The sequence below is a fragment of the Porites lutea genome, chromosome 7, assembly GCF_958299795.1.
Source record: "Porites lutea chromosome 7, jaPorLute2.1, whole genome shotgun sequence".
Lineage (NCBI taxonomy): Eukaryota > Metazoa > Cnidaria > Anthozoa > Scleractinia > Poritidae > Porites > Porites lutea.
Window position 1 is genome coordinate 5,519,721 of NC_133207.1, and position 22,803 is coordinate 5,542,523.

The following is a 22,803-nucleotide window of genomic DNA, read 5'->3' on the forward strand; positions in this document are numbered from 1 at the left end:
TTAACTAAACATAACTCTTCTTGATGTGTAAAACGTTGAAGAGTAACTAAATAGATGTAGATGCAGATTGCCGGTGTTCGCCGATACTCATATTTCGAGCTTGGGCTACTTGTGGTTAGGTTCAGCATATGCCTGGAGCGGTGTCTGAACCAGGCCTAAGGGGCGGACCATTAGAAATAAACGGAGAGCGGGTGAAAATTTTTCAATGCATGAATTTTTTTCATAAGACCAATGTCTGCATGATTTTTTTTTTCTGGGGCACAAGTTTTGCACCACTTTTTAGACTGAGAGCAGTCTCTTATTTTTCTTTGCAAAGTTACTACACGCAAAACCTAAGCACGCGAGCGGCCGGGAGGGGGGGTACACAGGCTAGCGAGTGGTTGAGTTGTTGGGGAAAATCGCGATAATGTTAAAGAAAACGCGACCATGTACTGTCGCAGTTTGTAATAATCATCGCACTTTGTAATACCTGTCGCAATTTGCAATAAACCGTGCGCACTTTGTAATAAAAAAGCTGTCGCAATTTGTAATAACTGTCCATCGCATTTCGTAATAAACTAAGCTGTCGCAATTTGTAATAATTCCATCACACTTTGTTATAAACGAATTATTTTCTTTGGTCAAACATGCATGTCTTCCGTTACAAATTTTCCTGCCTTGATTAATCACGTGACCAACGAGAATCGCTTTTTTATGAAAGACATAAAACTTCCTGTGACATGTCACCAAAACTGAGGATATGAATCATTTCATATATTTGAATTCAAAATACTTAAATAACAAAAGCAACATTTAACAACAGAAAATTCATGAATAACCCGGCATTCGTCGTCCAAATCCATGTTCAGTTTGCTTGCCTCGTGACACGTGAAGTCTTAAGGGGGGGGGGGGGGGGATAATCCCATATATGGACTAGGTAGGTAAGTACCTCTGAAGATCTCGAACTTAAATAGGGTATCATTTTTTGCCTTGTTGGTTTTGTGTCTTTGTCCTTAGATAGCGTAACTCAAGTAGTAATGGATGATTTGGTTTATTATCCTTTCCATTTTGTGGTAAAAAGTACTCCTGAGCACTCTCGGAAGAATTGCAAGGTCTTACGTGGTGTACGCGGGGAAGGAGAATTTTTTACTATCCCCACGGTATTTGCCTTAGAGGGCCCCAAAGAAAGAAATTTTTTTAAGATGGAATGATACTCCTTTCTCCTCCGTTCTCTCCCTTTGTGTCTAGTGTGTCTAGATTTTGTACACGGACAATGCTCTGTCCAGATTGGCCATATGAGGGAGTATGCCCCGCCCCCGACAGGTATTACAAAGTGCGATGAATTTATTACAAATTGCGACAGGTATTACAAAGTGCAATGATTATTACAAATTGCGACAGTACAGACCATAAGAAATATTTTTATTGCCATCCCGTTCAGTATCTTAAACTTCCTATTACCGCAATTTGACCACACACGAAAAGGTTTAAACGATGAATGTTCATCCTGCTTTGATAAGTGATAATCGGCAAAGCTCAGTTAAACTCAGTACAGATAAGTCGAGGAAAGTTGCACGTATATAAATAGACATCGATCCTCTATTTCCACGTCATTTAAGATATTACTTTCACAGATGAATGCTAAGCAGGGTCATTGGTGACGTTAAATCCGACAGACATAAATGCTGCTTTTCAACTGACTGACTAGTGTCCTTTTCTGATCTCTTCCCCCAGTCAGATTCGAAGTGGCACTGTGAAGTTTGGATGTTTCAATAGCTGGAAGTTTTAAGGATCGAAGAATTATCATTGTGTTACGCACTTCAAACTGTAAGTGAAACTTATTTTAAAGTATTAAGCATTCTATGAATCAACGCCAGTTGGGAACACGTTGGAGAAGATTCGGTACAATGGAACTGAGAAACGTGAAGTCAGTTGCAGAGATACTTTTATTAATACATTGCATTTCCCTTTTTTGTAAGTACCAAAAATTTGAATACTTCAAACGAATAGCAACTAAGCAGTTGGAGGCTTTGATGTGCTCAAAGGTTTTCCTTCTTGCCCCCTCTAGTTCATGCACCTTTTAAAATCTAATTACTATACATAGTGTATATCTGCCAGCTGTACGAGCACAAGAGCCACGGATACATTTGACTACAGCTTAACAGGCAAAATAGATGGCGAATGGCTTAATTTCGTCATCGTTTGGTCATTCAATTTGTTCTTTGATAACTGAATTATATTATTAAGTAGGGTAAAAGGGGTGGAAGCAGAATAATGTAACGAGTTCTTTACTTTTTTTATCTTGGATGAAAGCTTGTTTGTTTGCAACTGCCACGCAATAGTATGCACGCAGTCATAAGATTTCGTTATAAACCTGAAAAAAGCGTTTAATTTCAGTTGATCTGGGGTTACAATCAGTACTACTCGCCTCTAGGGAGATGGCGTTTTCGATTCCCAAGCCCAAGCGCGCAATAGCTTTGAAGAGCGAGGTTAAAGTTAGTGGCTTGCCTTGCAAACGGCTAAATTAACCTTTGCGTAGTTCGATAGTCAAAGTAGAAATCATTGTCGGACACTTGTCCGTCAGAGAACACAATAGTGTCCTGCACTACATTTTGCGTCATATCAAATTCGTTTCTGCATAATTCAAGGACTGTCTCAGGTGGATCGAGGACAATAGGAAAAGTAACTCGCGCACCGTTAGAAAACGACCGCCAATGACCAGCAATGACTTTTGGATCAATGCTTGTCGTGCTGGGGTACGTCTTGTGTCTTAAGAATCGCATTTGAAAAAAGCGTTGGCAAAAAAATAAATACAGAATTAAAGGAAAACTTCACACGATTTGCTCCGGTCATTGACATTGGTGCAAGTGGAATCCAGTTGCAGATGAAATAGTTCGACAAGGCTCTTAAATGCGAACTGGAAAACTTGTTCCTTCCCCCGGAAGTTGTTCCTTTCTTAATACTAGTATTGCTCGTGTATGGTAGATATCAGTGCGGAAGACTTCTGAAAGAGCACACTTAAGTCAGAGATACGTGGAAGAATCAAAAATATTTTGTTAAGTCAACGATGATTTCCGGTTGGCCAAGGCCAAAGAAAAAAAGAAACTACAGAAATAAAAATAACGTAGAAGATAGACAAACTCAGTATGGACACAAACTATTTACAACTAATTGAGTGAAACATTAATAAAAATAAGCGCTCCGAAATGCAAAAGAACGCGCGGATGGAGAAACTTAAAAGCTCTTAAAGAACATTAAAGCGGACTGAAATTGTGGTATTTGTAAGCTTGTTACCCTAAACTAAAGTTTTCCAAATTTCTTTTTTATCATTATTAAAGTTTGATGTAAATTCCTGCTTGGGAGGTACATTTTTGAGACAAGAATGATTGATGTTGATTGTTGTTGTTTTTTTTTTTGTCATTCACGTCAAGTAATTTCTCGCTAACGTTAACGTTCACAACGTATAAGACAGAGTCATTGACAAAATTAACAGAATAAAGAACTAGACAGCCGTCACACAACCGTTTTAAAATAGTGCTGCCACTCATCAGAAAGTTAAAAATTCCCTCGCTTTCCCCTGACTTTTCACTGACTTTTAAACAGTTTTCACTGACCTTGTATCAATGAGAAACAATCAATGCTTACATTTGCTTCAGCTTTTTTTGCAGGCCATCGATATTTTTCTCTTCATTTTCAACCTCTTTCCGCGACAACGAAAACCACTGACCTCAACTGCTACATGTGTCATGCGTAGAGTGTCAAATTAATCGTTTTGCTTCCTTTGCAGCATATTTTTCATCTTTTCCGAAAGAAAATGCATTTCAAAGTCTGGAAGAAGACTTATGAACTATAAACCGGAAAACAGAATTCCCTGACTTTTCACTGACTTTCACAACATCAATAATTTTCCCTGACTTTTTAAAAAATTCCCTGACTTTTCCCTTGACCGATAGCAACCCTGCAATTAAGAAATACCACAAAAATTAAATACGGATAGTGTGTCTTTTAAGACTGTCAAAACGGTCGTCTATTCTAGCCGCTCACATGTTCACTTCCCGGGGTTCACTTACGTACGTGGTTATTTAATAACTCAACCGGGCGGCTACTCAGGAATTCCTCCTCCAGTTTTAGAACGGAATGACAAAGAACTTTTAAAACACCCCCACAATCTTGGACAGGATAAAAAAATGGCGCATGTTTGGTTTACGCTAGGGTTTATCCTTTATTTTCATTTATTGTTTATAAACAGTAGTGTTAGTGGGCCTTAGCTTATATTTTGCTTTCCAGTCAGCATCTGGCTATTAATTAGGGACAATGAAGTTTCTAACATAGAAAACTTTGCCGACGACACTACTCTACAGGTTAAAGTACCGTATTTATTGGATTAAACGCCGCGGCGCTTATTAAATTTTTCGCGTTTCCAATGCGGCGTTTATTCAAGGGCGACCCTAGATCGAGGGCGGCGTTTATTTCGAAATCACTTTTTTTAAATCACTGACAATAGTTACGTTATTGTAAATAGTTTGTAAATATTACGTATTTTAAGGTTGCGATATCTCCCTTTTTTGCTGAGATAGAATCGTAAATGTCTCGATGGTGTAAATTACCAAGTTGTACCGAGGTTTTTCTTATTATCCTCAAGTAAAAACCGCATTCTTCTTGTTACGTGCGGCGTTTATTTTAGGGAGGCGTTTATTGGTAATTTTGCTTCCTGCGGCGTTTGAGCGAGGGCGGCGTTTATTCGGAGAATGTAAGAATGAAATACATTTTTTTCAGGAGGCTGTCAAACAGTTTTTCAATTGGTCACAAGCGGTGAATTCGTTTACAACATACGCGGAAAGCCGTCGCATTTGCTTGTTGGAATATTTTCATTGTTTTTAAGCTCAAAAATGATAAAATGTTCCAACACTAGGGCAATCCCGATGGCTATACAAATATGCTGCAAATGATAATGATCTGTTTTGTAATTTAAAGAAGTGCAATGAAGTGATACGCGGTGAAAAGGTAGCTCATGATATCAGAACCGAACTGCAGAATATCACCCAAGTTTCCTCTTCAAAAATGTTAGGGGTTTCCTCACAAAGCAATAGTAGTTTTAATGAGCATATCAAGGTTAGGATACAGGAAACCAACAAGTGCCTTCGCGTGATTTAGTGGTGTAAAGAGGAATGCTAACAATCAGATATAGGTACGTTTTTAGATCAATAGTTTACCGAAAACAATTTACGGCCGCGTCGGTGAATAAATAACGGTCTAAGTTTTCTACAGCGAGGGAATGAGCGCAAATACTTATCTTCGCGCTATTCAAGATCTTCAGGGGCCCTGCCACCCTCTGTGTCTTTCTCTCCCTTAAGGTCGGGTCAATACCCAGCAATTTAAGAAGAGCTTTGTTTTATCAATAGGCGCTATTTTAAATACAAAGCGTTACTCTTTATATTAATCTAAATCTAACTATGTATTCAATGTTAACCGTTAACAGATTAACCCTTTTTTAGCTTAACGAAATGTAACTTTAAAAGTTAAGCGTAATAATCTTTGCTCAAACAAATACTAAAACGGACTAACTGGCGCGTCAGTATGTCGCCTGCGCGCAGACGCACGTCTCACGCGCGCAACAAAGGAAATAGAAGACGTCTGCACATAGGCAATATAGTATGTAGACTAACTACAAGTAAGAATAGGCTAATTTATTATTACATTTAACAGCTGTCAAAAAATTGTTAGAGAAGTAGCTGCAATGAAGTAGGGGGCTTAAGCAACCACGACTGCGATTACAGCTTAAAAAGTCGCACTTCTAGAAAGTGAATTTGCTCTATTGTCAAAGGTCGGCGAATTTTTTTGGAGTTAAATTCCAAAGGTCTTATCCACGTCTCAAGATAAGAAAAAAATCATGGTTTTTTTTGCTTAAGCCATCCTTAAAACGTGAGGTTTTGTAGGAAGTTGGATTCATGTTGTCAAGGACCGATTACTGGCTTCTTTGCGGTGACGTGCAGCGACGTGGAGGAAATGTAAAAAACAGTGTCAGGAGCCCATAGCTCCTGACAGTGTGCTGCTCGTGCAAACTTGTATTTTCCCCGGGGGGAGGGGGGTGGGGGTGAGGACACTTCCTTTCGTAAATCATATAGTTATGTGCCGCTCCAAAAGGTAAGGTTTTTGTGCCGTTTTGGTCTGAAAACGCGTATAGTCTTCGCCCATTTTGGCCTGGAATCGGGTATGGTTTTCGAGGGAACTACGGGAGTGTATGAACGCAAGAGCCATAATGGGATGGCTCTTGATGAACGCTGAATTATCATTTCATTCCAAATGAAGAAAGAAAGAGAAATATACGGAATCGGAATGGATTAGCCCGTGAACAGGCTCTCTGTTTCCGCAAACAGAGAAAGAAATCTTCTTTTGTTGCTGTTCTAATCTAAATAATGATGACATAATTTCTTAGATCGCCAAGAATTCTCAGGAGTACCCCACGGGTTGTTTTGGTTTTTGCCCTTTTAAGGCATACTGCACCAGAAGCCGAAGTATTTTTGTAGATAGATCAATTTAGCTTGGGCCGCCAAGCCGCCGAAATCTAAGTTCCCCTGACCAGGAATCCTTAATCCAGTACCCGGAATCCGGAAAGTGGAACCATTGTTGGATTACCTCGGAATACCTTGCATGGTTGAACACTGAGTTCATGTGTTTCTTTATGGTTCGATTCGCGCGGAGTGCCGTGTTCGTCTTTCTTGGCTCTTAAAGTGCCAGTTATGCAGGTTACGGGATGTGGTTTTACAAAAGACAATAAAAGTTAGAGAAACGTAAATATATTTGCAAAGGCAGAGCGCCTTGGGTTTCAATTAGCGCAGCGCCTCTGACAAAAACAATCCTGGCTTTCCTTTTTTTTTTCTTTTGGCGGTTAGCCTATGATAACAAACTATCATCAGCCACCAGTATTCATGTAAACTCGTGCAAACGCAGATGTATTTCCGTCGCTTTCTCGGTCCACTCGAAAAGCAACAGCCGGAAATACCGAGATATAATAATTTTGGTACAGTGAGACAGGCCATCGCGTGATACATAGAGGTTTAAGTCACAATTTTTAATCAATTCTCGTGCTTCTTGTGCCTTTGCAAAAAAATCAATAAGTGCTACACACTAAATCTACTTACTATTAAAAAAATATCATTTTTTCATAGGTTAAATGCAAGCCAATAATTAAACCAACTTGTGACGGGAACCTCTCGGTGAGCATTCGGAAGTCAGCCAAGCGTGGTCATTGCACGCGTGCTGAACAAGAATGCTGTATAATGACAGACTAGAAACAATAGACAACTCCCAAAGCACAAACTCAGCCAAAACGCTAAAAATCTTCAATGTTTACTCAAGTTTGGGCTTATAGAAGATAATGTCACAGTTTTTCAATGACCATGAAATTCAGAGTCCGGGTAGTTAGTTAATCAATTGTGGCCCTGAAAAAATTTGAAGGAAAAAAAACTACGAATTTTTAAGAAAATGCTTTTTTCGTGAGAAGGACTCTTAAACGCTGACAAACGTCAACAAATAGCGAAAACTATAATTTCTATATGTTTGCTTTGCTCGAAATCGCGCGCATTTACAAGGCCCTAAAGCGTTTTGCTGACTTGCAAGGACCCATCTGTTATAACGATGCCCAAAATAAAGAGATGAATCTCATAGTTTATTAGATATAATCCGTGTAAAGTTTGCTTATCATTTTCGCATAAATTATGACCTAAATTTGGAAACCGCTGAATTTCTCGAATTGGGTCTTTGCGATTTTGGTGAAACTCTGTTCAGCGCAAGGCACTAATGCGTACTATGTGTAGCCGAGAGATTTTCACGAAAAAATGCCGGCAACAGCAGATTTTCGACTCAGACCTCAAAGGGGCGTGACATTATAACCACGTGACATTTACTCCGATCGCCAAAAATTTTATGTTATATTGTAGATTGATCTATATATTATCCATTCTATGTGTTAGACTTACGATAAAAGTAAAGGTGGGGATACCAGAGAGCTTCAAAGTAGGATGGTACCCCCCCAAAAAAACTGGGTCGAGTCACCTTAAATTATCACGGATAGTGATTTACAGATCCAGAATTATAAGAATGAGGTGCAGTTTAAACTTAAGCTACATCAACTAAGGAGAATTGCATTGTGACTTAGTAAACTCCAGCTTAGTAGTGTTTCTCTTAAAATGGTGTGAGTCTTTTGACTGGAGCGCGTAGTTTCTCCCTTGGTAATAGCGGAATAAGCTCAACAGTCTTTGGACTGTTTTGTCATTGCCACTTTGTGACCAACCAGGACTCCGGATTACCGAAAACAATCTCGCACTTTCCGTCTCTCGCTTTCTTCTCGTCCTCCTCTCCCTCTTCACCGATGCCAAATAGCTGCGGCCGAAAATCCAAGCTTTTTCAGTTGTTCCACTTGGTCTCGCATTATAGATATCAGCGGCGAAACGACTATTATCGTAGAGTTTTCTAGGGTTAGAGCAGCTTTAGCCAAGCGTGGGAATAGCTGAAAGATTAAACTTGCTGAAACCGGTGGGCATGATACCGAAAACATCTTTAGCCAAGTCACAGACACTCGTCTAAAGCACAAGACAACGCGGATTCATGAAGATCACACGCGCGATTCGCGTTAGCCATCTTGGTGATGACAAACTGATGACCACGCCACTAGGTGATGATGTTAACTGTCACAATTGACCAATCAGAGGGTATATCAGGAGCTGATATACCGGAACAGGCCGTTAAAAAAATGCGTACAGGCTCCGCCGCCCTGTCTCTCCCCAGCCCCCGCGCGTTTTTTACATTTCTTATTACTGAACGACTTTCCACCACCATCTCGGAGCCTGGAACAGGCTAGGTGTTCACATTTCTTGGGCAATTCTAACAACAATTCTTTCATCACCCTCGAAGTGGCTAAAATAATAATTGAGCCAAAAAATTGAGAAACAGGATCGGCGCCATCTCCAATAAGCTGACAAGGTATATGGTCAAGATGCTTTTGTTTTGTTTTATTTGTTTTTGCTTGTTTGTTTGTTTATTTGTTTGTTTGTTTTTTTCTCAGATTGAGTTTATTTTTTTGCGTTAAAAGGTTCTATCGTTAGTAGAGTGATGTTGGAAAAGTTATTTTCCTTTTATAGCTTGAACCATTTTACGTCATAATGGCATTTCATTTGCAAGTTTATAATGAAAAGTGCGAACGTTGTAAGCTGTATATATTTGACTACATTATAGTTAGACGGATCACCTATGGAAGCTCCATTAATTAAAAGACGATTTGTCCGAATTGCGAGAGTTAAATTTGCCAAAGCTTTGTTTTCATTAAGCAATACGTTAACTGATGTCATACGCGATCGGTGGTATTCCTTTGAACTTTGTTGCTCCAACGTGCAGATCGTTAAAAACTTAATGGCCTTAATCTTAAATCACATCACAAAGAAGTGGGAAGAATCCAGTTTTAGAATTTCCAGTACTTAATTTATTACAGATCTAATCTTTCCTTAAATTTAAAAATCAATGGAATATTTTATAATGAACAGGGAAATAAACTGATAGTTTACAATAAAAATCTACCAGATAAGACTGTGACATGTGCGACTCCGGAACAGGTTACCGCGTCTCAGGGCAATTTCCCTCAACTAATCTGCAGCTGCATGAATCAGAATAGATACGATACTAGTAGGTTATTTATTTCTAAAAATAAGTTTCTGGAGGCTGGATATGCGACCAGTAAACAGAGTATGCAATGACAGTACAACGGAAATCAGGGTGGCATGGCTTACTTGCTTGAAGAAGATCAAGAAACCACACACGGAAATAATTTATTGCGGTTTTCAATTTGCCACATGATAGCTACTAAGTTCCCGGAAGGTTACTTAATAGAATTACTAGGGTCGCACATTTTCGGATTTTTGGGGTAAGATACGGTTAGCAAACGTACCAGAGTTTTTGTACTGTAGGTGAAAAGTAAAGTGTTCTTCATTCAAGTAAAAAAAAAACAATTTATGATGACCTATTTAAAGGATTGCATAAATAGAGAGTGACTAAGTTGAGATCGCGAAAATTACATTTGCCCAAAAGTGACTACAATGGGGTCTACAACAGGCCACAGAATAGACTATAATGGGGTAGGGGCTCTGAGAGGCCAGCGGCACATACCCAGCAATAATTAACCCAAGTACCCCCACCCCCTCCTCCCGGGGGATAAGTACATTTATCGCAGTGTTTTTTTAAAAAAGCCCCCAGAGTGAGTGAGGAGGAAGCCATCTGTTTTTAATTAGTGAGATGTAATTTGTCCATGCAGACGTTACTGTCGCTATTCAAATTCATCTTTATGTCTCACTCGTCCAATTTCGTTGTTTGAAGGTTTTGTCGCTTCGCAACGGGTAGGAATTTTACCCAAACAGGAGTTATTTTAGTGATGTGTCTGATGTGAATGCTCATATTGTTTCGTCTATATGTATCACGTGCAAACCTTGCAAATATCGATTCAGTTAAATACTTGCCAGATGGTGATCACGTCTATGCTATAATGGAAATCTGTTAACAGGGCCACAAATTACCATTTTAAAGACGTAAAAATATTACCGGTTTTTTGTTTTCTTTTCTTTTCATCCATAGGGGTGCTAAAAATTACATTGATGACGTCCAGGAAAGAAATATACAAGTGAACAATTTAAAATTTTTCAGACTCCTTCTTTTATTGAAAGAAAGAAAAAATAGTTTTTTCATATCACTCGTCTGTCCTTTGAAACCACATTTGGTTTAAATAAGGCCCTGTTACTTAAATTCGGACAAGCGACATGACTTTGAGACAACAAGATGGCTTTGAACAGCGACTCAAGCCAGGAAAAATGGCGACAAATGACATAAAGCCACTTGTCAGATCCGGAACTTTACTATGCAGCGGCAGCAACTCTTTCTTCAGTCATATCCGGAACTACCTCAATACACTGTAAAAAAAATATGAGAAACTCCGCCATAAAAAAAAAAATAAAATAAATAAGAAAAAAGGTCGCCCATCGATATAACCTGCTTAGTAGGAAATCTACACCGCGGCTGACAAGTCAGACAATAGGGACTTTAAGATCCAACGACGCGGACGAGAACGTCCAAATTAAAAAACAATTGGTTTAATTGGCAAAACAACAACTTCGCACGTGCAATACACTTTTTTGTACATTTCTTTCCCATTTTTGCACGACTACGACGTGAAAATGCCTCATTTCGCGTTTTATGGAGGACGTAAACAAGCAACGACGAAATTTTTTTTCTCCTTCTGAGCTTGAATATTGTCCCTTGAAATTCAGCTTCAGGGGGGTTCGCCTACAATTGACAAAGTAAGTGGGTAGGAATAATCGCTATAAAGACTGAAAGAACGCAAATTCTCTTTTTAAGCGACGTTCTTGTCGCCTCCTGTCGTTGGATCTTAAAGTCCCTAATGTGTTAAAAACGTCATTTGGGCGGCGCTAGGAATTAAATGTCACCAATCAGTAGCACTAAAAAAAATTACCCATCAGCATTTTTGTGCAAATGCAATGCCAATTTCGGTTTTCAAACTACGTAGACACCAGCAGCATCACCAGTCTCCTATTTTTAAGGCAAGTGCAATGATTTTTATCTAATGGTTAGTTTGTACGTTGTTTAGTCAGTTATTTTTCAGGTTCCTTTAGTTAGTCACCAAGCGTTCGAACAGTTATTACATTTGCAATCGAAAGGCCCCGAATTCAATTTCCGCTCCGAACGCTAGCTGGATTTATTTTCGCAAGTAGACCCAAGTTCAAATCTCCGGCCGGCTACACTCGTAAATACCCAAACTGCCATACGACCGGCCAAGTAAGCGCTGCCAACGGCCAGCTCTTCTCTCAGTAACTATATATGACGGCTGCCCCTCCAAATTACGGCTGCTATAATGTCCCGATAGATATGTTACGGGTAAAAACTTGATTTCAGATGCCGCTGTCCCAACTAAAGGTGACTGTTGTGGAAAGTTTCCCGACAACGGTCTTAATAATGGATAATTTTTCAACGAAGATATGTCATTTTTAGAGCGAGTGTCGTTTGACCTAGGAATGGTTAAGCTCGAGCATAATTAACTGAAAGCAACAAATGAACATGAATACAAGATTTTGATTGGTTTTTCGAAAAAATACAAACGCTTGTGGCTCTTGGTTTGTTACGGTAGTTTGGCGAGCACGCAACGCTTGTGCAGCTGAAGATCGATTGCCGAAAACTAATTTCCATACTACTCAGTTTGCCAAAAAAAGAGTTCGACATTCGAACGATGCCAGCTTCTGACGATGCTTTTTTTTATCTTAGGACTTGTTTACCTGCAAAACTTCAAGCGCATTTTTTTTAACGAATTCCCTGTGGATCGTTTCGCGGTCTGAACTGTGCCAAGAAAACACGTGTATCAGCGTTGGCACGTGTCTCGAGCTACTCAATTCCGGCACGAGTCATTCTTCAATACATCCGCAACTGCTTAACTGTTAAAATTGCGGATTGTTTTACAATCTTAACTTGACAGGAAAGACGTGAATGACAATTTATTTCAGCTGTCTTGCGCTGCAAATAACTGTACTTTCACAAGATTAACATGTATATCAAGTTGTTTTCCACACCGTCTAGCCAATAAATCAACTTTGCCTAAAAATGGCGTTCCTTATACGAAACGTATTTTTAAACATTTTACTATAAAGAATAGACATTGCATTCCAAGGAGTAACAAATCTCTCCAACGACTGTTTTTTTTTGTGAAATATCTGTTCGGAGAAGCAAAAATTGCATAGAATTTTCCAAATTTTCCGAAGGAAGGCTAAAAATTTCTAGACGACCGTTCCATTCATGTACAAGTTTCGAAGATTGTCTAACAAATTCCCTACGATTTACGACAAATGTAGGTTGTCAGCGGCGCAAGATGGCGCAAGATGGAGGGTGGAGGGTTAAACGCGTGGAGAGTTTAACAGTACAAACTTTTAGAGTTACTTAGTTCTATTTATTTAATTATTTAATTTAAATAGTTTTTTTTATTAGTACCGTATAACCTCCACCCACTTGTAACTGCTCTGTGGTAGTAGCCAACTCGAAAGCTTGGCTCCTTTGGCTGCTACACACTCTTCCTTTTTTATGTTTAATTCAATGTATAGTTAGCTCTGTTTTAGGGCCCGTTTACATGGAGTGGGGGAACCCGGTCTAGTGGGGTTGGTTTCCTTAGTTTTCACGCTCTGGGGGACACAAAACAAAAGAAACTTACCCCACTAGACCGGGGTCCCCCACTCCATGTAAACAGGGTCTTAGTTCTTCCTTTTTTTGCCCTTATTGTTGTATTGTAATTGAATAAGTTTGAATAAATGAACTTGAACTTGAATTCTTCGCATCTCTCTCCCCAGGTAAAGTTGTTTTTCGTAGAAAAAGGGAAACCTAAAACTTTCAGATTCGAAAATACGATCATGGAGAGAGGAATAAAAAAAATCTTACTTTCTTTATACTTTAAAATGCGTCCCCAATTTTCGGGAAAATAACTCTGAAGCCCCTGTAATTTCGAAAAGACTCAAGTTGCCCTAAGATGACCGAACAAATGAATATTTTATAGCGCTGCTCAGAATGCATTTCTAGAGATCTAAAAGTGCTTTGGATAGCCTAACCAAAAAGCCGTTTTTAATGCATTTAGGAAAAAAACCGTCGTTGGGTGTCCTTGGCCTGTTTAATGTTTGGAAAGGAAAAGGAGGAATTTAAAAGGACTGTTTCACGGCAAGTTGATTTTGTAAATTAAACCACTGTAGGGCCTCTTTTGATAGCAGTTTTTATCTTGTACAAAAACTGAAGGAGTTACCCTATTCTCGGTTTTCACTCACGTGAGAAAGTAGAAATAAAAGTGGAAACCTTTTAATACAGAAGGTCTAGAATCTGGGAAATGAAAGAAGATAAATATACAAAAAGCCTTGCCAAGAATCAGGTCTATGCAATAGTTCATATGCGAGATATTCGGAAAAACGTTTTACCCAAATTTATAAAGCTTTGTATGGAGACGCCATGTTTGTGTCCCTTTCAGGGGCACATAATGGCCGCAGGAAACCAACAGAAACATCTGTTTTTGAGTTTTCCTACTTATGCGTGAATTCTTCGCTTGAGGAACTCATAACGATTAAAGTAATATTCATTCTAAGACAAAGAACGTTTAGATAGCAAAATCTCCAAAAAACCGTAATGTTTTTAACCCACATGAGAGCTTTCCCGGCCGTCAGCTAAATGCCGCGTTACGCAAATTCCTGGAAATTAAAGTGTCCTGTATCGTAAAAAAAAGAACCCTTTTGAACCGAAATTTTTTTGTACAAAGGTTTTAAAGTGCTCTAGTATCACATGAAAGTAGAAACGCAGAAGAAGCGATAGTTTCTTAGTTTGAATTTTGGTGACGTCATGTGAAAACCAAGAATTGAACTATCTATCTGGGGGTCCTTATTATCTATGGAACTTGAGAAATTACGTGTGAGTGACGAAGTCACAGCTTCGTGTCATTCAAATATTTTTACAATTTAATATATTCCCTTGTTAACTGGGCAAATAGGTTTTCAAAATCTTCACGTTAGTCCAACAGTGCCTTCTTTTTCGTATATTTGCAAGGTTCTTTGTGCCTTATTTTCATCAGTTATTTTCGTGTTTCAACGAGTTTTGTGGCAGTTCCCACTGTTTGAATTTTGATAAATTTCGTGTCAGCACCTTTGCAAGTGAGTATTAATTCAGTGCCCATCTTCCCTTCCGCCTGCAACTTAAAACCGCAAACTTAAAACTTTACTTTAAACGGTTTGCGGCGGTCTGCACCATCGGAATCCGTTTGCGTTGGACAGTATTAGTAACTAGTAGTCAGACCATCCCAGAAGCCACGAGTGGAAGTCAGTTTCCAGTTTGTTTGTTGTCCGGTAATGTTATGTTTGTTAGTTGTCTCAATGCAGCCAGTCAGTTTAATCGCATCGCTGTTTTAATCTTTGTCTGAGTTCTCAGGGGCACACAACGACAATTTTCGGAAAACATCTGTTCGGAAGACGATTTGATATGTAGAATTTTCGTAACATGTTTTGTAAAATTTCTTGCTTGCCTGCCTCTCCTAGGATTTTCGAACATCTAAAAAATGGTATAATTGCCTATTTTTAACGGATTTTTACCCTAAAAAGGTCACCTAGAATTTTCGGGAGCCTTTTTTCTGGCTGGAATTTTCGAACGGGTAAGTTTTGATCCCTATAATTTTCGGATCACTAGACTTTCAGCTAGGAAGTCCGAACTGATGAAAAATGTTTAGGGGATAAAAATATGCCTATATCTACCATTTAAATACTAAAATACGTTTAACAATGCTATGTTTAAGTGGTTTTGAACTATATTCTCGTTGGGTGCCCCTGAGTTCCTTGGATTCAAATTCCAGTTTAAATTTCTTGCAAATTTGCAGTGCTAAGTTGCATTTCATATCAGACCTTATGCCTTTCGAGTTGCTGAGTTTGGGCTAGTTTGTCTTTCGAAACTACTCAAGCTTCCGCGCCATGCCTTGAAACGAAGCTTAGCTCATTCATAATTTTAGTACTCCAAGATCAGTCTTCAGAGTTCAAAACCATTAAAATGTCGTCAATAGGATAGACTCATGAATTCACAACAATTTATCGGAAAGTTAGTTTCCGCCCTTTCTTCTTCTGGGACAAATTGTTGCACGCAATATAGATCGGCACTCTTTTGATCAACGATTACTTGTCGATTAATGATTACATTCCAGAGATAATGGAGCTTCAAGGGTTCTAAATCTGTCTTGATCCGTACTAATGCGTTTATGTCGACTATAGCCACAGCCAGTTAGTTTAAAGTTTGTAAGGGTGAAACGAAGAGTCGACAGCCCTATCATACTGTGTAACTGCTCACAAAGTGATGATCAGTGATCAGGTTTTCGGCCAAAATGAAACCTTCCTTGTAGGAGGCAGCGTGGCCGAGTGGTTAGAGCGCTGGAATTGCAATTTGGAGGCCCCGCATTCAAGTCCCGCCCTGACCGCTAGCTGGATCTGTTCACGGTAGTCCCAAGTTCAAATCCTCGACCAAGCATGTAAATAGCCAGCTGGTTTGCCTCCGGCAAAATGGTATCCTTCACCCTGTTAAGTTTTATTTGAATTATTTGTTTCAGGCATTTTCTCGGCCCCACAAGCATTAGTGCTATAAAATACTGCCGAGGGTAAACAAAGAAAATTACTATTATAATAATTATTATTCCTTAATTTAGGGCTTGAGTAAACTGATGAAGGATGTATGATTAGACACCAAAATTCAGTAAGTAATTATGGGCACCTGCGGACGGAATCAAATCGTTGCTTTTCTCACAAAATCGTCGCATAGCAAGAATTGTTTTGCGTGTTCACGCTACTATCGGGCTCAGCACAACGTCAAGGACGACGGAAACGAGAAAATAACAACTGAACGTAAAACACACTCAGTTTTTGGGACAGGTTTCTTTACCTGCCTTCCACGACCAAGTACGACCAACGTTGTCAGACTTGATTGAAATGGCAATGCGATCTCCGCGACTTCGATTTCGTCGGAAATATCAATACAGAGGATCAGCTGTTCTTTTTTTTTTAAGTAAAATACTTTGAGATAAATAAAATAATTTCAAGTCACCTAGCCAGCTTTCGTCACGCTACTGATTCTGCCTTATTTGAGGCAACCAAAAGTTAGTAATTCAATATTGACCACGCCAATAGTACAGTGATTCATGTCTGTATCTTTCTGGACCTCGAAAAGACTATGAAAAGGCTGTTCACCATGCCTTACTGCTATTACTGCTATTTAAATTCGATTATGACGGTATAACTGGCCCCAAAGGAGAGTGGCTCATGTCATACCTTAGTGGTCGTGCCTACATAATTTTGTGTTGTAGTGAATGACCGTAAGTTGGGTGAGACATTGGTATGGAGTGGTGTACCCCAGAGGACCATTTTAGGTCCCTTATTATTTTCACTGCACATTCATGACTTTTCGAATTGCCTTTTCGACTCGTTCAGCTCGGCTGAGAATTTTTACTACCACTATGGGCATCACCTATGCTGACAATGATATCAACTGAATGAGCGGCTTAATTTTGGTCTGAACAAGATCTATGTTTGGCTTGAAGGTATCAAGCTCACCTCCGAGAAATCCGTCCACAGGGTGGATTTGAATCAAGAAATCCAGATCCGGATTTTTTGGATTTCCCTTTTTGTCGTTCGATTGGGAAATCCGAAAAAGGATTTGCAAAACTGTTCTCGTGAATAGCGGTCTTCTTTTTACTAATTATGCGTGTGCATGCAAGACCGCTTTTCCTAAGGACAGTTTTTCAAATCCTTTTTCGGATTTCCCAATCGAACGGTAAAAAGGAAAATCCTTAAACAAATATTTCAGCGTTGAAATCCGTTTTCGGATTTCGCGTTCGATTGCAAATCCGAAATCCGGATGTTAAAATATAAATCCAGATTTCCCAATCGAACGCACCCTAAGTATAGAATTATTCACCAGTCGAAGAGAAATTTCGTATTTCCAAGCAATCATGTAATGTTTTATTTATGATATAAACACCAATGAAATACCAAACCATTTCACTTTAATAGCTTTTTCTGTGAAAGGCGCGATTTATTATATAGCCCGATAGCATCGGTTATCTTTTCATATGTGAAGATAACATGTTCTCGCCGAAAGCTCACCTGGTACTTCATTGGTGTTTATACTTAAATAAAAGGTATTTATGAACTCTATTTTCGGACATAAGAGTGACCTTAAGATACACCTTTTCTGCATACGGGTACGTGTAAGCGAACATGCTTGCCAAGTACTTATAAAAGGAAACCAATATTTCCCAGACGTCATAGTGGCATCATTCTACCCGGTACCCTACCCGTTTCTTCGGGGTAAGAGGCAATCTACGGGCTACGCGTACGGGTAAATTATTCGTACCATGGGTTCCTGTCGTACCCGTACCCGGAAACGGTGTATCGTAAGGACTCCAACACGATAACATGGCCTTCAGGCCACCACGTTGAGGATATTGTACCGATAACGAGACACAAATCTCTCATGATACTTAAAAACTAGAGATAACAACTAATATAACTGAAAAACTGAAAAAGCCAACAATTTTGTTTTTCTTTTTCAGCTGAGATTCAAGTTCATCTTCTCAACAGAACACCTGGTAAACCGGAAGAACGATATAGTCGATGGATTCCAAACGACTCTTGACGATCACTTTGTTGTGGTTGATTGTTTGCTGTGATCTTTTGGACCCAGCTCGGGGATATGCGCTCAGGGAAGCAGATAACAAAAGACGAACGCCGGCGCCGACAAAAAAATCTAGGGGACATGAATGGTTTGTAATGCAACTGGTAAGTATGAACCAGGTCTAACGGCTTACCCTTTTAGATATAATTTTCACAGGAAAGGTACCCTTTCGCATTGATTTGCACTGCCTCGTAAATACGAATAAATCACTAATTCAGAATTTTCTTGACATTTTCGCAGTCACGAAATGCGTCCGTTGGCCCTTTTCGTTCTTCCCTTTACATGCTGAAAAGACATATTTGCCTTCCCTTCCATAAACTTCAACTGGCGAAATCTGAAATCCCTACCATTTTATATATCACCCCCCCCCCCCCCCCCCAGGGGCATGTAGACGACGCAGTCATATATTATCATGTAGAAAACATAAATGGTAACAGAGTCCGCTAATAAGTGATTTATGGTCACATACAATTCTCTATTAAAGAACAAATAATACGGGGCTTTTCCCTGGCTTTGGAGGCGGGGCGGGAAAAGCAGCCTGGGGACGAGGTTGAATACTGAGTATAGGATATCGGAAAACTTCCTACCCCCTCCACTTTGTACCTCTCAGTTAAACCACCTTTCAGCTACAACCGCAGTTCAAAAATGAATTATTTCATATATACTTCACATAATTTCACTCCTCACGGGAGATATGAACTCAATTGACCTCGCTCCCAATGTGTGGCTTCATAGCTCAGTTGGTAGAGCAACGCACCGGTAACGCGGAAGTCATGGGTTCGAATCCCGTTGAAGCCCTGATTTTTTCAGGCTTCTTCTTTTCAACTGCTTAAATTGGGAAATTTACTGCGATGATCATTCTTCACTTTCATTTTGCCCAAAGAGAGAACTTAGTGTTAACATTAGGTTAGGGAAGGGGTAGTGTCAGGGGCAGTGTCCCTTAATCGTATAAGTTCAGCCCACCCACCCCTGTCTTAACACAACAATTAGTCCAAAGTGAGAATTTAGTGTTAAGTTTGAGTTAGGGGATGGAGCGTTTTCACTTGAAATCACGGCGGCTATGTTGATGTTTTATTTTTTTGTTACAATAAATTTTCATAGATGCCGGCCTCGCGAGTGCACGCGCTCTACAGTATACCGAACCATACAATGGGCATTTGCATGAAGGCGTCATTTTATTACTATGACCAGAATCCTTCAGGGTTTTGCTTTCTTGTGCAAACCTCACTGGGGCTACCAAATTTAAATATGGAAAGAAAACCCAAAAGAATTAGGGTCGTAATAGTAAAATGACGCCATCGTGCAAATGGCCTATACTTGAGATATAACTTTTCTTACGACTTCTTTTAAATTTTTTCGTTCGCAAAGGAAGGCTGTCGCGAATGCGAGGTTTATAATTTGTCGGAATTTATCAGTGTTGATGTTGGTGGTGGTGGCGTTATTGTTGTTATTAATATTTTGTATTGTTTGCTGGTTTGTATTTTTTTCACACATTTTCTTTCCCCTCTTTTCGCTGTTTCTCCTTACTTTTGGCAGTTAGCCTCTGCTTATTCACATATTTCTAGTACTTTTGCGTTAAGTTCACCGTGGCTAATATTACGGACATTAAGATCCAAAGACGCGATGAAAACAAAAACCTCGGTAAAAAAGTGAATTTGCGCTCTTTGAGTCTTTATCACTATTATTCCTACTCACTTACTTTGTCAAATATAGGCGAACCCTCCTGGAGTTGAATTCCTAGGGACCATATCCAGGAATATCCAGTTTCAAAAAGAGAAATAAAGTTTAGTCGTAGGCTTGTTTACGCCTTACACAAAAAGTATAATTTAGCAATTTTACGCCGTAGTCGTGCAAAAAAAGGCAAAGAAATGTACTAAAGAGTGTGAAGCACGTGGAAATGTGTTGTTTCGCCTACTAAACTTTATTATTATTTTTTTTTCTGACAGCCACAAATGGCGGCTAAAATGAGAAAAAATGCCTTTCAAAATTCCATGCAATCGGTAAGTAGCATGCTCGCGGACGACTAGTGTTTACTTTATTGCACACTGAAAAGCGACGCTTGCAAGACAGCTTCGCTAAACATGTCGCTGAAGCCAATTTCGCATAAATTATTCCTAGCAATTCTCAATAACAGCCACTCAGAGATGATCCTTCCAATGCCTTTTGTCAGGTAGCCAATCAGAGCATTTTACTAGAACAAAACAGCAGGATACTTAACACTATTCATTATGGGGTCTCTACGCAGACTTCCCTTCACCATGTAAAGAAAACAGATTATAAAGTTTATGAAATGGACGCCATCTTGGACTTTAGAGACAATTCCGACTAAAAATAATAATATTGGATGATTAAGCATTTTTTTAATGCCAGAGGTTTAGTTTATTTTATAGCTATATACTTTGCTACTTTCGGGGATAGTTTATAGGTTTTTTTCTGCTCAAAAGGGGGAATAAACAAACAAAAAAACGTAAAATGTCTTGACCGCGTTTTAGTAAGACGTCATATCTCAGTAACCATAGCAACCATCTGGCACCAAATTCTGCCAAATGTCTAGGAAGATAAAATAGAAATCTGCTAAAGAGAAAAAGTTCCTCCCTTATGTTGTTTTGGCAAAAAAAATCTTAGAAACCTCCCCTTCTCCATCCTCCAACTTCTAGGTCCAAAACAAAATTTCCCTCTGCCGCGCCCGTCTACTGGCACTAGAAACATTGTTCTGCCATCACTTATTTATTCGTTATTTTTTTCTTTTCTTTGGGTAGAAAACAAATGGGACACGGAGTAACCCTCGCAGGAGCCTTCGGAAGACAACGCGTAGCCTTGAATAAACTCTCGCAAGATGAACATTAAGAACTTATCACAATGTTGATCGCTTCGTTTATTATCGAAACCTTTATAAAAGCCCACATTCGATATATCAAAATTCTAAGACCACTCCGAGGCTTTCTTGTCATATTTCTAGATTTGGTTTGGTTTTCTTTGTACTCAATAACACAAGTCTCTTTTGGGAATTGCGAGACAATTGCAATTTTGACCCTCAAGCCTCGGAGTCATGTTAGAACTTTAATATATCGAACACAGGCTACTATGACATCACTATAAGACCATACTAGGATTTGCAGTCACTTCGTACGTTTAGTTATCGGGGACGAAAGCTGTATTCGATTGTTTGAAAAGAAAATATCGCCTTGTGTAAGGTAATGAAAATTCCAGAATACCGCATATTTTTGCTTTTGGAATCCAGAATCCTAGGCTTTGAAATCCAGCTAAGGATTAGAATCAAGAATCCCAAGTTCCAGTGATTAGAAATCCGGACTCCAGTGCCTGAAATCCGGAATTCACATCGTGAATTTACAATCCACAGTGCGGGATCTAGAATCTAAGGCTGTCTTAGATTTCCTTACATGGGGTAAAAAATAGTTTTGTTTTTTTTTAGTCGCAGCTTTGTTAAAGGAACAAAGGAACGGTATAAATTTAGCTGGGTGCGTCGCCCTGTGCATATAGCCCGACTCATTAGCAATGCTACACCAACACTAATAAGTTGAGTGGACGCAGCCATAGCATCTTATGAAAACTGCTCGGAGCTGTTTTCGTTAACTCCACGCACGCTATTGGAAAAAGTGTAAGTTAAAAACGCCCTTTCCGTTTCGTTTTTTTTTTTTTTTAATAATAAGGTTTTTACAGAGTTTTCATTGACTTGATTGGACTAGAGTTCTTAAGGCCACAATTATTTATCCGCGAGATAGTAACTTTTCGAATGGCCTGTACAGTGGCCCTAAATAAAATATTAAAAAACAAACAAACAACAATTTGAACACAATGATTGAATGATAGAATAAATATTTAACTCCGATCAGCGAAACATCGCAATTCTTCATTAAGGAAGTTAGGGCCTGTTTACATGGAGGTGGGGGACCCCAGGTAAGTGAGGTAACCCGCTTTGGTGGGTAACCCGCCTGTCCACATAATCCCTCATTTTAATTTCATCACGTTTACATGATAGGTGGGGTGACCCGCCGCATGTCACTTCACCTATCTGGGGTCCCCCACCTCCATGTAAACAGGCCCTTAGGACCGGTTCGCCTTTCAGACTCCGCACTTCACATTAGCCGAATCAAATTCAGTGAATTATGTTCACGTGCAGTGCGGAATCTGAATCAATTCGAAACAGCTAATTGAAATTGCATCGGCCCAGACGTTCATAACGCCTGGCTCAGCCGGGAATAACGGCTGCGGACCAGCGTTGATTCAGACGCCGAACTTCAAATGAGCCGAATTATATGCATAAAGTTTTATAACATAGTTTACCGAAACCCGCCATTTTCCCCTCTTTAAGTTTAGTACAACTGGGATAAAGATCGACATGGAGCTGGGGGACCCAAGGTAGGTAAGGTAACCCGCTTAGGTGGGGTAACCCAATTGTCCACATAATTTCTCATATGGTCACACCACCTATCATGTTCACTTGATCAAACCAGAATGAGAAATTATATGGACAGGCGGGTTACCCCATCTAAGCGGGTCACCTCACCTACCTGCCCCCCCCCCCCC

General features: G+C 39.5%; 1 long non-coding RNA gene across 1 annotated transcript; it reads left to right on the forward strand.

Moving 5' to 3' along the window:
- The first annotated feature begins 1,514 nt into the window (after positions 1 to 1,514).
- LOC140944252 (uncharacterized) lies at positions 1,515 to 22,765 on the forward strand. The gene is made up of 4 exons (XR_012166686.1): positions 1,515 to 1,806; positions 18,134 to 18,359; positions 20,202 to 20,255; positions 21,015 to 22,765. It is a non-coding gene; the product is annotated as an uncharacterized lncRNA (long non-coding RNA).
- The last annotated feature ends 38 nt before the right edge of the window (positions 22,766 to 22,803 follow it).